The sequence below is a fragment of the Hyposmocoma kahamanoa genome, unplaced genomic scaffold, assembly GCF_003589595.1.
Source record: "Hyposmocoma kahamanoa isolate Upper Pololo Valley unplaced genomic scaffold, ASM358959v1 104, whole genome shotgun sequence".
NCBI lineage: Eukaryota > Metazoa > Arthropoda > Insecta > Lepidoptera > Cosmopterigidae > Hyposmocoma > Hyposmocoma kahamanoa.
In genome coordinates, this window is record NW_020653348.1 from 824 (window position 1) to 17,927 (window position 17,104).

General features: G+C 36.2%; 1 protein-coding gene across 1 annotated transcript in view; it reads left to right on the forward strand.

The window, feature by feature from the left end:
- Positions 1-1,545: 1,545 nt before the first annotated feature.
- The window catches only part of LOC113238673, an 88,829-nt gene continuing 73,270 nt past the window's right edge, over positions 1,546-17,104 (forward strand). The window contains 1 exon segment of the mRNA XM_026475511.1: positions 1,546-1,633. The gene's annotated coding sequence lies outside the window, so the exon portion shown is untranslated.

Genomic DNA, 17,104 nt, shown 5'->3' on the forward strand with positions numbered 1-17,104 from the left:
ATGGACACGCACATAGACAACCACAAATAACATCCAAACTCACGAGAGAAATATATGTAGGCCATACAAATATTTCGAAGGTCATATTACAAAATTGTAGACTACGTGTTAGATAAATATGTATGGAAAGACAACGTGAGTCTAGATTCCACACAAATATGATTAAAAATGTATTCTATAGCATTTAAGTTTATTTGAAAAGAGCAAACCCTAGAGTTTCTTTCTCGTTCTTCTCAAGGAGGCCAGCGTAGTGAACGAGCTTAAAAAATGACGTTTTCAAGTGTAAAAATTTTACCTTTGGAATAAATGATTATTTGACTTTGACATTGTCGTAACGGTCTAGTGGGAACAGCTAGACACGACAGTCGTTCAACAATAAAATAAACGTTCACGACACAGTCACGACAGATAGTCGTGATATGGGAACAGACTAAATGCGACATCGTTCAACGATAAATAAAACGTGACGACATGATAGGAACTCACCCTTACCCTTCTAAACTGGAACGCAAGGTAAGGTGGCAGTATTTCCCTAGACGAAGGCTTTCACAAGGAGCTCTACTGCTCCTATATTTCTTTGTATTGGTCCCATTTAAATTTCAAGGAAATATTCCACCTCTAAGAGTGGCAAACTAATGGTTTCGCGCTCTTTCCGGTAACCGATCTCAATAAAACTTGACAAATAGAAGTAATAATTATTAATACAAGATCAAACACTCAGAAAAAATTTCTTCGATCCAGCCGGATTCGAACCGACACCTTCTAGCATACCGTGGTATGCTAGAAGGTGTCGGACGGTATACCAACTAACACACGGAACGAACCAGCGGACCTCACGAATTTTTCTATGTATTTGTTGTCGTGTCTTTGTTTCAACGTATATCGCATGTGTTCTTCTTACAATGTTATCCGCCTTGATTTCGATATTTTCACTGGTTCTCTTGTCTCAGCTAGGAACTCAATTAGAAAATGTCTATTATGTTAACTACACGACTGACTTTGTTGAGTTTTCTTAAAATACTTGAAATGTAGAGTTACTGTCAGTGTTACAGTTATTTTGGCCTGTTTTGCATGTTGTGTTCACATCAAGTAGGATACATTCTTATCGTGTTACTATATAAATGAAATATTTGTAGTTTATATCTAAATCGTATCCAGTTTTGTGAACCGAATAAAAAAAATAAAATAAAACGTATAATTTGTGGTTTACTATTTGTGTGTCCCATGGCTAACCGCGATATAGGGTTTCCCCACCGCGGGGTTATGAGTGTGTACGCTATTTATTTGTATAATAAATTTATTAAAAAACAAAATTAATTGTTTCAGATATACCAACTGGCGCGTAAATGCAAGAAATAAACAATCAAGAAAACATACAGGGTGCTGTTAAAACAGTCTGGAAATTTATAAAAGATTTTCTATACTTATATTTCAAGTTTGCTCTTTACGCATTAGTTATCTACATTCTTTTCTATTACTACGACTATTATTTTGGTTAAATAATAAGTTTTTTAGTTATAGTTACGTCAGTTACAGTGATGTGAAAGTAATCTGAAGTTTTAAAGTGACTGTATGTGCTAAAAGAATAATTGTTTCGGATCTGTTGGTGATTTCGTTGTACGAGGACAATTTGGTGAGTAATAACTATAATAACAATAAGGAGGCTCTTGTCACACACCCTTCTCAACATCGAGTATATAACCAGAAGTAGAGACGAAATAAGGGCCATATATTCCTGGTAACACATTAGCGATACACCTCTTATAAATATCAACTCTCGTTTGCACTGAAATATAGACAGGCCAACTACTGACCTGTGTGTACATCTCCGTATATTCCAAAAAATATTCTGTATTTATTGTAATAAAGATAATATAACTAACAATGCCGTGCTGTTCTATTGGGTGGTGTGGGAAAAACAGTAAAACATCTAATTACAAAACAAACGGAATCAAGTTTAATCGGTAATTAAATATTAAATATGTAATTTTGCAATTTTTGTCCACTATAGCAAAGCTCAAGTTAACTGGTCGATTTGAAGTGAAACAGTTGACGACACCCGTCAATTGTTTCGAACTCGGGCTGGCCAATCGGAGCGCAGTTGTCATCGTAATGATATGGCAGAATAGTTATCAAACAAATTAAATGACATTTCGTCTCTATTTCTGGTTATATACTCGATGCTTCACATAGATACACATCATACTGCATTGATTTTGATCCATAAGCGTGGTTAAAACTCTCCTACAACCACCAAATTTGAGGAAATTGCAATGGCAGTTGAATGGTACCTCGATGTCTAGCCACAGACAAATCAAACGCATTATAATGCATTTTATTTATAATTTATTAATATAAAGATCGAACACTTAGAAAAAATTCCTTCGATCCGAATTCCAACCGACGGCTTCTAGCAAACCGTGACAGACGCTATATCAACTAATGTAGTTGGCATCTAAAGGTCATGTGTTAAAATATACGTGGAGGATGGAAAACCTTCGTCCAGGGAAGTACTGCCACCTATTTCTGCTGTCAAGCAGTAATGTGTGTTGGTAAAATTACAGGCATGTGGGTCTTCTTAACTTATGTCTCATGGTAAATGAAGATATAAAAAAATTAAAGTACTTTCGTGACTCATAGCCATTCTGTATAACAGTGGTAGAAAACCCGAAAATAGTACGGTAAAAAACCCTATGTCCAGCAGTGGACGATTACAAAATGTGTCAATTTTTCCACGCTTTTACCAGTAATTACTCGTAGTAACTAACTAAGTGCCTCCGTGGCCGAATGGTTACCATGCTGTACTGCCAGGCAGAGGTACCGGGTTCGAATCCCGAGCCGGGAGAAATATTTGTATGGCTTACATACGTACCCATGGCATCTGCGATACAGGGTTTCCCTAGTTTGGTATTTGTTAAAATACTACCATTTTACTTATTTCTGCTGCCAAGCAGTAATGTGCAAGAGGATGCTGGTAAATTGCAGGCACATGGGACTTGTTTATATATATATTACTCTGCTTAGCTTTCCTACATCTCAAAGGTTATCTGGAAGAGATCGCTCTTAGCGATAAGGTCGCCTTCGCCCACACTGCTTTTGAGGTGTCTATGTAGTGTTTTTGTTCTTGTGAGTGAACAATAAAGTGTATATCTATCTATCTGTTTTCTCTGGTATAACAGTGATAAACAATAGAACGGTAAAAAATGCTATGTCCAGTAGTGGACGATTACAAAATGTGTCAATTTTTCCACGCTTTTACCAACAATTAGTAATACTTGTCGTTTAAAATTACATCAATTGTTTGTGGATGGTATTTTGTAATGGCCGTCTACCAGCTTGACCTCGATATAGACTTGTGACGTAAAATACTGATATTATGGTTTGCAATTATTTTGCATAATGCAAGTAGTTGTAATTTTAATTTAAAAACTATGAGATACAATATTATTGGTACGCACGGTCGAACAGCTGAGTAAACAAGGAAATAATACGCATTTGAACATGGCCCCAATTCCGCTTGCACTAATTTTAAATCATCTTAGTTTTGTGTCGATGCCGTAGTCTACTAATATTATAATATTTATGTCGGATAGTCAAACAAAAGGGACAAGTATGTGAAAAATTATTTTACTTTCATAAAACGAACACGGGAAGCGTCATTTGTGTACCGTGCGACTCCTTACCGGCCGCGTACATGGCTTCCCGTATACAGTACGTCCCTCGCTTTGACACGCAGTTCCAGCTACCACATAAGTTTGAGCGATTGAAAAACAGTATTTGGTAAGTCCATTAGGGGACGAATTAGTACGGGTTTTCGTAAGAAAGCGTCTCTGATTCGTCACGTCGAGTAATTCGAGAATTAAAAACTCAAAGGTCATACATAGTTCAAACGAGATTGTCTCTTATTGTTTTCAGTAAACAGTGCAAAACGCAAATAATAAACACGGAAGCTATCTCTCCGTCTCACCTACACTACTAATAAACACCTCCAAAGTAGACAACTCCAAGCTCTAATTAGTTGCATGCTTGGTGATATTAGCATGTTTCTAAATAGACCAGAAATAATAATATAAATAACAACTGATTTCTCGCGACCGCAGTGTCACAGTTCATTTCGATCTTGCATGTATTTTTACGTAATTCGCGGCATAATTTCTAATTAATATCGTTTGTGTTTGAGTTAAGGTCATTTAAAATGGATGAAGAACGATTTACAAGTCTAGTTAGTAAACTTGTGACTGATTTTCAATTATTGAAGTGTGAAGAAACGAATGACGATTTCAAAGTGTTTACTAGACACTTACCATCACTTACTTAATTTTTATAGTATATTTTGTAATAGATTTAATGGATAACATTTAATTTTTGTCTTCGAAAAATTATTTCAGACTGTAATAGCACTTGTTTTTTTCTTAATAAATTTATCTTGTATTTGATAAAAACTGTTTATATATATATAAATATTGATAATATTGATAATGATCAATTTTGTAATTGCATTCCTTTTAACTTTAATAAATACATAAATTCTATATTATAGCAGATATTTTGTTTAAGTATTTTCTCGAGACGTGAGGAATCAGAGACGCTTTCTTACGAAAAGCCGTAACCTAATTCGAGATGAATGTAGTGGTCTAGTGGACGTACTAAATATGGGTTTTTAATGGCTTGAACTTATACGGTAGATGGAAAGGCGTATCTAATTCGTCGTTTTGAGGGGACATACTACGGTATTTCAATTGTTTAGCCCCTTAGAAAAGCGTATCTACCGCGTCTCTACTTGGAGGACGTACTGTATACGGAAAGCCATATACGCTTCCCGGCCAAGGCCTGCAAAGTAAATATGAAAATTCATTACAGTGCACATCTCTAAACTTTTAAATCTACCTACTAATAATGAACAGTAAACAGGCAAAAGGAAAACTCATACAGCCAACTGCTGAGTGTGTAGTTGCGAGAATTAAAAATACCTACCTGTACCGCTTACTTAAAAAAAAGAAAATGGCGGTTAATCACAAACTAAATTGTTTTGGTATTCTTTGTTTTTTTGTCGTTTTTGTATTTTGGTTGCGAATATGAGTGCTAGTGAGAAGAGCGGTAACGAAAATACTGAAATCAGAAATCAGAAATCAGAAACATTTATTGTATGAATTGGTAAAATACAGGTGTTACTTATAAGTGATTAGATCTACAATTCTGACCCAAATCAGGCGTACAATGTCTTAAAATTACGATTCAATTAAAATTTATTACAACGTAAATGTCAAAAATTTAAATTATAATTAAGTTAGTTACACAATTGTCAAATATTTGATGTCTTTATATAAAATTCGTTAATATTGTAAAAAACTTTGTCAATTAACCATTTTTTTAATAAACTTTTTAAAAAAAAAATAACTGTAATACTTCAAGCTACACATTGACGTATTTTATTCCGTCGCACTGGAGGCGATTTTCGAACAAAAATGTGTAGTCTTTTTTTTTTATACATGACAGGCAAATGACTCCACTCCACCTGATGTTAAATGGAAAGTGGTATCCAAACGCGAAGGAACCTAGTGCAGCGATGAAACTGGGTGATCGTATCTAAACGCGGGAGTGAGAGAGAAGGAGTGTGTGTGCCGTTGTCCGTACATTCAAACACCATTAGAACTTCAGCAGTCTACTCTATTAATATGCCTGGAAAAACAACAACATTTTCTTTTAACAATTGTCGTAACACGTCAAATAATTTTAATATTTTTTTAACTCTTTCTATTAAACACCTTCCTCTCTTTAGGCTTTTACGATTTCCTCACAATGTTTAAGAAAACTTCTATACATGCCTCGGCGGGAACGAGGATTGCTTGACTCGTATTAATACAAGGCCTCCTGTAACTCATACTTGTCCAGCAATCCCTTATTGCCCGGCCTCTGCAATAATGTATTATATTATTGCCGCTTCCTATTCCATCTTGGATGTCCATCAAAACAAAAGCCCCGCGCGCTCCAGTTCTCTTCTTCAATTTCGAATCCTCCCTTTCTCTTGCACACTCCTTCCCTCTCACTCCCGCGTTTAGATACGATCACCATACTAAAAGACTTTCCGGGCCCAGACAGATTTTATGACCTCTGGTTGTGGCATGTGCCTTCCCAGTATGGATCTTCGTAAGCCCATTGGGTGAGACGATGCATAGGAGCGTCATACAGTGTTTGGCACATTACGCAGCTATTAGGGCTTTTGAATTCTCCTTGAGAGTTCATACAAGTATGTACTGCATGTAAGTAAGGTTACTTATGTCTACCGCCAAGCAGTAATGTGACCATTACTGTATTTCGATTCTAAATGGTAAGAGTGCTGGTGAAATTATAGGCACATGGGAATTATCAACTTATGTCTAAGAGTGACAGGAGCAGTGGCATTGCCCCTCAGATATTTGCGATATAATTGGGCACAAATATGCCAACTGTATTTGTTTTGTTTTCTATATTGTTTACGTCTGATATCTGGTAATGTTTCATAAATAAAACAACAAAAAAAAACAAATAAAAATAAAATAAAAGTACCAATTCCCCCAATGATTGCCATGAGCACCCAATAGAATTTGTCGAGTTTTTTTTAACAACCGGTAATATTAAACACATACTTATATGTTGTATGAATGTTCTTAAACTCGTTCACCTTACAATCCTAGGTGCGGTTAAGCCAACTGTACTTGCATTTATATATTCTGTAGTTAAATAATTTAGAATTAAAGCCGACCAGGAACTTAAAGAAGCGGTTAACATTCAACATCTGCCATTTCAGAGATTCGAAACTATTATGAACTAAAACAAAAACTTTACAATAAGATGAAGTCAAATAATTATTTATTCCATAGATAAATTTTTACACTTGAAAACATTGACTTACAATTATATGGACGTCGGGTCCGCGCTAAAAAGTGTCCGAACTTATAGGGCGTTAAAATCGTATACAGAGCGTCATTCACGCTTTAGTCTTCGTTTGTTCGACTGACAGCGAAGCAAGCAAAATTAGACAGTACTGCGATGACATTACAATTTAAATTCAACGTTTTAGCTTTTTCATATTCCTTTACGTTTAAATAGGTTAACTTGGGACATTTTTTTCGTGGTTTTTGTATTAGACCTGTCCATTTATTTGTAAGTCAATGCTTGAAAACGTCAGTTTTTAAGCTACTGCTCGTTCACTACGCTGACCTCCCTGAGAAGAACGAGCAAGAAACTCTAGGGATTGCTCTTTTCAAATAAACTTAAATGCCATAAGCTACTTTGAATCATATTTGTGTGAAATCTAGACTCTTGTTGTCTTTCCGTACTTCTTTATCTAACACTTACTCTTCAATTTTGTAATACGACTTTTCAATTAAAAAAAAAATGTTCAGTTCCTCATAAAAGAAACGTTTACTTTATTTAAACGAAATCGTGGTACCATGAGTTTGGACTTAGTTCTAAAGTTAATATTATGGATATCTTTTTAATGAAATTACGTTTTAAATTTATAATACAAATACGTAATAAAACAAAAAACTACTCAGCCACAAAAAACTATAGATTACAAAGTCCATAATAATTAAGAAGACAACAAATTTACAAATACACTCATTTGTGCAATAACGATCATAAGAAGTTAAACCAAGCAATGAATTTGTAAATTACAACGTTAACTAGTTAGCAATAACCTACTTTCGATCTAGTTTCACAATATTCTATTTAAATTGACAAAGTTAACACCAAACAAGTCCACAATGTAATAAATAATATCTAGGATTGACAAATTTGTCTCTGTACCGTTGGGTAGAATAGTACAACCACCTTACCTATTTCTGTCGCCAAGCAGTAATGAGAGCATTACTGGGTTCCAGTTTTGAAGGGTAAGGGTGCTGGTGAAATTACAGGTACATGGGACTTGTCAACTTATGTCACAAGGTGACGGGCGCAGTGGCAATCTTTGTGGTTTAAAACTCTCAGCGGCACTGCAACTGTTATGGACAGACGTGTCACCTACCACCAGGCGCGCGACTTGTTCGTCCTGTCATTTGGAATCTTAAAAAATCTTTGAAATTTATTTGTTTTAATAGATAGAAAAGGTATTCTATCTATTTAAATACCTCGGGGTTGTTACTCTGAGGTATTATATTTTATTGTATTGAAAACAATGACAGTCCGCTGATTGTCTCGCCCGTACCGTCTTGCCTCGCGTCTGTGAAATGACTTGAAAACGTCACTTCTCGTTATCGAGTATATAACCAAAAACGGAGACGATATAAGGGCCATCCATCCCTAGCACCTCATCAGGCAAATGGGCCTTGTATCATTTTAAATATCAACTCTCGTTTGCGCTGAAATCGTAAATTAGAAATCTGAAATAATAAAGCGCCAACAACTGACCTGTGTGTACGTCTCCGTATATTCCAAAAATATTCTGTATTTATTGTAATAAAGATAATATCTCTAACTATGGGGGGCTGTTCCATTCGGTGGTGTGGGAAAAACAGCATAAAATCTAATTACGAAACAAACGGAATCACATTTCATCGGTAATTAATTTTTTTCTTGTAAAATTACTCCACTGGTTTATTATAATTATTAAACAAAGACTGAGAACTTAGAAAAAAAACACTTCAATCCGACAATTTCACCAGCACCCATACCCTTCAAAACCGGAACACAGTAATACTGACATTACTGTTTGGCGGCAGAAATAGGCAAGGTGGACTCTTTCACAAGGAGCTCTAATGCTACTAAAAAGGATTGCTGGAAGACGTCGGGTCGAATTCGGCAGGATTGAAGGAAATTTTTTCTAAGTTACCATCTTTGATTAATAATTATAACAAACTAGTGAAGTAATTTTACGAAAAAATAATTGAATATCAATTCAATACAAATTTAATCACCTTATGTCATAGACTTACAAATAAATGGACGACGGGTCTAATACAAAAACCACGAAAAAAATGTCCCAAGTCAACCTATTTAAACGTAGTGACATGTAAAGGAATATGAAAAAGCTGAAACGTTAAATTTAAATTGTAAAGTCATCGCAGTACTGTCTAATTTTGCTTGCTTCGCTGTCAGTCGAACAAACGAAGACTAAAGCGTGAATGACGCTCTATATACGATTTTAACGCCCTATAAGTTCGGACACTTTTTAGCGCAGACCCGACGTCCATATAATTGTAAGTCAATGCCTTATGTAATATAAAATTATGGCCGTAGGATGGCACAGAGATTGTAACCCATTAAACCATTGAATGTGAGACTCGGGCTTAGAGGAGGTTTGTGCACAGCAGTGAGCCATATTTGGTATAAAGTGTCATTTGTAATTCACGAGTGTGGTTTCATGCTGGAAAAATCAATGGAAACTAACTATAATGTAAGTTTATTATATAGGATTAGGACACAAAAATCGTAACTTTTGGAAAAAACACCTTATCACGGCGCGGTAAAAGTGGCAATCAGTAAACAGAATGACGTAACTTGACCTCGACATAGTTGCGGTGCAAGTTTCAATGTGGACATTTTTTTATTTATACTAGATATTTTTCGGTTTGGTTGAAAAGTTTATAACACGCGAACACATAAGCTTATTTGTCTTTTGTAATTCTGCTCTCCTTGTCGTAACTAACGCAATTTGCGTATTGGTTTTCGAGATTTTGGCATCATATTTTTCCCGTGCTAATTAATACTTTTACATTTTACTTGGACCGAACGGCAAGAACTCTGCCTTTGCAAACGTAATTAATTCCATTTGCAAAATAATAATAACGCATACACTCAACATAGCCCCGCACTAGGGAAACCCTGTGCCGCGGGTGCCATGGACACACATAGACAAGCACAAATTACACTCAAACGAAACGAGAAAAATAAATGTAGGCCATACAAATATTTCTCCCGGCCTGGGAATCGAACCTGGGACTTCTGCGTGGTAGTCCGGCATGGTAACCATTCGGCCATTGAGGCAGTTAAATGCATATCATATATGTGCGTTCTATTCAATTGATATAAAAAAAACATTGGTATATATAAAGTACCTATTGAATACAACGGTTTTCTTGTAAAATTTCGAGGTAAGTTTGTGTCATTTTCTATGGTAAAAATTTTTACGAATCGTGTTTTTACATCGTACAGTATTCAGTATATATCCTCAATTGTACTATATATTTTTTTGAAATAGATTGAGTTAACACCTTAACTGTTATGCGTAATCAACCAAAACCATTTGAGGTTGTAAAGACCCTTAATAGACTAAGGGTCGTATTCTAGAATTCTATTCAATGCTCAAGTCAGGATTGCACTGGCAACACAAGCACTGGAAATACGACCCTAATGGCAGGGACTTGAGTATGATTTCGAGTGCTTTAAACCATACTCAAATCCTGACTTGAGCATTGAGTAGAGTTCTAGAATACGACCCTATGTCTGTAGGTAGGTACGAGATATCGAACTACATAATGCACGTGTGCAGCTCGTGAACCTTTCACACACAGACGCACTCGCCAAATCTGTACGCACGCTAAAGATTGCCTATTGTTTTGTTTTCAATTGTTTGCCGGAAATTGAACTCGGAACCTTCTCATTTAGCGCCCACAGCGTTAACCGCTGCTCCATCAAGGTCGTCAATATTATCGTGTACTGGTATTCGTGTATCGTGTCTAGGCATTTCATTGAAAACCCAATTCGTATTCCAACCGCAACAAGTTATGTCGGGCAATCGATATACTTTCTAATGAATTGTATTATGATAATATTACTTAACACTCTACTTATTAAGTAAGGTGATAATTAATTATAATATATAATAAGGTTTAAACTTTTTGATTCATCTATTACGGTGGAGTCTGAAATAAGGGTTTTGGTAATGTTATGACGTCTTACCTGCGATGATTTAGGTGTCCTACTAATTTTCAATCATTCTCAGACAAGTGTAAGGGGTGGTAGAGATTCGCTCGGCTAGCTGGTGCCCCCTTACGACGTCCAGGAATCAAACGACGAAATTTGGTGAAGAAGACTTGGTTTATTGTACAACAGCTTACAATAGGCTTATAATACAAGAACATCCAATAAAAGGAATTCGTCCCGGTGTGTTCTCGTAAACTGTCCCGAAAGATGGGCGCGAGTTCGAGATGCTTCCGCTTAATAGCGAAGATAACCGTAGAAATGCAATCGTAGAATCCACAGACCACATTCCGTAGTTGAATCGATCAATTTCATACAAAATACTGGTGACAGGTTATTTATTACTTTAGGCATTGACTTACAAATAAATGGACGACGGGTCTAATACAAAAACCACGAAAAAAATGTCCCAAGTCAACCTATTCGAAATTTAAATTGTAATGTCATCGCAGTATCGCGCTGTCGGTAGAACAAATGAAGACTAAAGCGGAGTGTCGCGCTCTGTATACGATTTTAGCGCCTTACAAGTGCAGACACTTTTTAGCGCGGACCCGACGTCCATATAATTGTAAGTCAATGACTTTAGGGGAAATTTTAACACCGCGATTCAGAAATTGCGTTTTCTACGCCAATGCCATCTAGCGGTAAACTTCGGAACTGTTTTCACTAATGTTGCCAAAAAAAATTGCTAGTGAACACTAGACCGAGAATGACCATTTTGAGAAATTAAACCATGGAACTTTGATGATGAAGGAAGTTAATATAGCTCCTTGTTAAAGAGTTCAACGTAGTAATCTAAGAAAACTCCAAGCAGTAATGTGACCATTACTACTTTGCGATCTTGAAGGATGAAGGATGCTGGTGAAATTAATGAAAAAAATAAAAATATTCTTATATTTCAATAAGAAAGAAGATAATTTTCATAATATTAACCTTAGAGCTAAGTCCAAACTCATGGTACACACGTTTAACCACGGCAAACGACTCTTTTTGCGGAACTGTATTTGTTTTTAGGATAAAATTCCGAAGCATATTTAAGATTATCATTCCCTAAGTTTAAAAACTACATTAAAAATATTTTGAAAAGTCATATTACAAAAATTGAGAAGAGAGTGTTAGATAAATAAGTATGGAAAGACAACAAGAGTCTAGATTCCACACAATTATGTTTCAAAGTGTATTCCATAGCATTTAAGCTTTATTTGAAAAGAGCTATCCCTAGAGTTTTTTAAATGTAACGTTGAATTACAGACACATGGGACATCCCAACATTAACTGGGCAAAGAGCTGAACATCTGTAAGTAGTTGGGCAGGTGATCATCAAACACAGTTTATAACCATTTCTAGTCTATCATACTGGGGGCTACGACGCTACAGACAAACACATATACCCAGGATGCTGCGAGAGGCAATTGAAATTAAAAAACATCCTAATTTCAACAGGGAAGATGGTTTCTCCGTACCACCAGTTTGGGATCCAGTATTTCCTCTAATGAAAAATCCCAAACAGACAAGACTGTGGTACTAATTAATATGTTTTAGTTTATTCTAATTTCTATTAATAATTAATAATAAATTGAACTTAATAAAAAAATAACATTTCCAACAAACTATTAATAGTCTATACTACCTCGGTTCGAATTCGAATGTTTCCCGTACTAATAAGGTTCATTTTGCTCATTTCGAGCAGCAAGGACACTGGCTTTATTTCTGAATGTATTTTTTTGCAAACAAAATCAAAGCGATTTCAAAAATGTGTATCGTATAATATACGTGTTGTATTTAGTTGAGTTGATATTGAAAAACCATTGGTATACGTATTGAATACAGTGATTTTTTTTTTGTGAAATTTTCGAGGTAACTTTGTGTTTTTTCTGTAGTAAAAATTTTTAGGAATGGTGTTTTCGCACCACACGGTAATCAGTGTACGTCCTCAATTTTACTACATATTTTTCCAAAATCATTGATTTAACATTTTCTTTGTTATCTGGAATCAACAATTTGAGGTAGTAGAGACTCCATTTAAGGATGCTGATAAGCAATAATGTGTCAACCAACATGATCTTAGTTTTGCGACAACGGCACCTAAAGGTTATTTCGTTGCTTTTAATAGTTTGTTCTAAAATTTACTTGTAAAATGAAAACTTTTGCTGTTGTCACCTTAGGAATTATCACATCAGCAAAAGTTTTCATTTCTTAAGCAAATTTTAGGATGAGCTATCAAAAACAACGAAAACAATCTTTAAGTGCCGTTTTCGCAAAACTATGTTCATGGTGACACTTTATTGCATATCTGCATCCAAATGATGTCTAACATTGAACATGTTAATGTTAATATTACTTACTGTAGTTTATTTTAACAACTTTGAAATGTCACATGACTCCAAAGGCCACTTGAATTGAAGAGTTTAAAATGTCAAAGAAGTATCGATTAAATTTATTAAAAATCTATAAACTCGGCGCTACTGGAACAAGAATCGACTAGATTGCCCCAACAAATTTTTATTTTATTTCTATTTCTCCCTCAAACTGAACCTTCAGTAACAAAATAACGCAATTTGATAACTGGCGTTTTTGGGAAGCTTGCTAATATGACAGTTTACTCTCAGTAGAGTTCCGTGTGTAAGATTTCGTCCAGGGAAGCTTTTCTTTTTTGATGAAAAGTGACCTGATGGAAAGTGACGATGAGGTCGAGGATCTCGCCTTGAAAAGGTCCAAGTTATAGCGTTCGGGGAACAAGTCTGCAGGCAGGGAATTCCAATCCATAGCCGTTCGCCATGTAAATGTGGAAGCGTAACGCTTCGTGCGAATCTTTGGAATATCCACAACATAGTAGTGGAATCTAAGCCTACATCTAGTCTCCCGATGATGGAAAGGGGAAGGCGGAATCAAATTATGCAATTCCATCGCACATTCTCCGTGATATATCCTGTACAATACCGATAAGCTGACAACTCTACGGCGGTGTTCAAGGCTCTGTAGCTTCGCCTCTACTAGTCTCTCAGCACGCTTGTCTATTGAAACCAAGGTGGTATTTAGCAGAGCCATCCCATAAGGGGCAGCAGGACTCCATACACGACGGGACTTGTGCTTGGTACAGCTGAAGCAACTGTCCCGGTGTGAAATAACGCCTTACCTTGGAAAGTATGCCAAGTTTCTTGGCTGCATTTTTGGCCATGGATTCAATGTAACTGCCGAAGGTCAGATTGGACAACAGGTCCATTCCAAGTAGGTGAGACGGTCGGCTATCGGTATGGATATATCACGAAAAGTCGGAGTCAGGTGAAAGGGACTCCGAAAGTACTGCCATCTATTTCTGCCGCCTAGCAGTAATGTTACATTAGTGTGTTCCGCTTTTGTAAGGGTGCTGGTGAAGTTACAGGCACAGGAATATTTTCTTCAACTTTAACTTACTTACGGACGCTTACAAACGTCGAAAAAAAAGAAATTTACTCGAAATGAGAACCTCCTACTTTTTTACGTAGTTGGTCTTCGTCGTTTACGTGTATATATTTATATAGTCAGTTAGTAAACAATTGGTGTGCTCGATTCAAAGTGCAGGTGGCGTCATCTGTTGGTATGAACTTACTAATGTATACAACTCATCATACAGTATGCAAAAAAGTTTAGTGTTTGTTATTTTATGACAAACTGTCCCCGTATCTATTGAAGCAGCACACAATGGATGACTTGCATTGTTGCATTTGAATACATTATTGTAAATATTTACAACTATATTTATACGTTGTTAGTTTGTATTCATAGTAATCGATAGATTAAACAACTTTGTTATAATTATTAATACAAAGATCCGAACACTCGGAAAAATTCCTTTGATCCGGCCGGATTCGAACCGACGTCTTCTAGCTTACCGTGCCAGACGCTATACCAACTAAGCAACGGAACGAACCGGCGGACCTCACGAATTCTTCTATGTGCTTGCGTGTTGTCTTTGTATTTTGGGTTTTTCAACGGCTTTTTAGTCGTAGCGCCATCTATGAGAAATCTATGAAAGATTTATCACCCAGTTAGTACCTTTACAGCTACCAGCCCCGGCTAGAGATGTCACTGTTCATTGTATTTAAATTTTTATTGAATGATATTCAATTATTTTTATGTGAAATAAAATTATTTTTCTTATCGTCTGTCGGCACTACATGTATTCTTCTTCCTATCCTTCCTGTCAGCCGTCGCCGATACTCACACCTTTCTTATCCGTGTTATCTTTCACACAATGCATCCATCTTTTCTTCCTTCCTCTCCCCGTATATCTCTCTACATTCATACCTAACACTCTTCTCGTCACATGACATTCTTCTCTCCGCATGACATGTCCATAGCACGCTAACATTACTCCTCATAATTTCCGTCTCTGGCGCCACTTCCAAACTTCCCCTGATGTACTCACTCCTTATTTTATACTTACTCGTCACTCCACACATCCATTTCAACATTTCCGCTACATGCACATTTTGTTCATCCTCCCTTTTCATCGCCCAAGTAGCTGTAAAGGTATCTAACTGAGTGACGAAATACTTTCATAGATTTCTCATAGATGGCATTACGGCTAAAAAGTCGTTGAAAAACAAAATACAAAGATACGACAACCAACTAAGCCACGGAACGAACCAATGAACCTCACGAATTTTTCTATGTGCTTATTGCAGAGCATTGTTTTTTAACGACTTTTCTACAATAGCGCCATCTGTGAGAAATGTATGAAAGTCTTTCGTCGCTCAGCGAGGTACCTTATGGTAATAAGGGTTCTTAAAGTCGATAGGTACGAGATATTTTAAGACAATACTTTTTCTACGAGTAATAACAATATCCATATAGTGTTAGTCACAAATTACTTAACAAACTATGTTAATATAAATCCTCTAAACATTGACGTGTTCCTATTGGCCACTGTACGAAGAAGTCCATTGGCGCTGCCTCGCACTCTGCGCATCAGAGACACTACCCGCTTCCGCAAAATGGCGCTAAAGCCGTCCACTCATGCCTCGGTAAACATCCCCGAAGCTCTACAGTAGCTTGCCAACCCCAACGGCATTCTGAGAGCGTCATTACTCATACTTTATGTTTCTAGTACAAAGTGCAAACCTGAGAGCCAGCATGTTGCACCTTACTGTCAACGTTCTGCGCTCCCTGTCAATGTCCATGTCGTCAGACAGACTCTCCGTCACCCAGTGCCCTAGGTACTTAAAATGCGAGACCCATGTAGTGGCACACCGCATAGATTGACTGGTGGCACTTCTCTTGGGGGCATTTACAGCCGGCCTTAAAAATTGAAAACTTGCTTTTATTTACATTGTGCCTAAGGGCATGAAACACAACGAATATTTAATGTATATTTTGTTAACAATCCACAACAACAAACTCTAAACAAACGCTACAAAATAAAAAAACTAAAGAGATAGGATAGAAGTGGCCAAGTACAGCTATAATTAACCAATCTTTTTTTTTTGTAAAGGTTTATGACCCGGTTGCAAGACCTTTATCAGTCATATTCGATATTTTTTAGCAGAAATGCGTTATTTTTTTAAAACTTATTATATTTCTGTGTACAGAGTACCATAGACAATAAAATTTTATGTCAGAACTAAAAAGAGCGCCTTTGTGATATGATTTATAAAATTACAATTGACAGATAGAAAATAGGTTATAAGTGGTTTGTTAAACTGAAAAGTTTTCATTTTGCAGATGTGGATTTATTATACGAAGGGTGCGAGATGTACTTATTTTACAGTACCAAAGAGTTTTCTTTACATCTCGTTACACAACTGCGCATGGACAAGGTTATTTGGGCATAATTATGAACTATTTCGCTTGTATATTATTGCAATAGAACTTAGTATTGTTAGATAGAATTTCTTTAGGCTTTGATATTAATTACTATATCGTAAAATCATAACTCTAATTTTATTTGTTATGTGAGAAAGCTGAAGTTTCTTGTTTTCCATATAAGAAATAAAATTTTTAAATTTTTATTGAAATGATATTCAATTATTTTTATGTGAAATTATTCCACTTAGTAATAATTATTAATACAAAGATCGAACACTCAAAAAAACCGGCGGGATTCGAACCGACGTCTTCTAGCATATCGTGCCAGACGCTATACCAACTAAGCCACGGAACGAACCTCACGAATTTTTCTATGTGCTTGCGTCGTATCTTTGTATTTGGTTTCTCAATGACT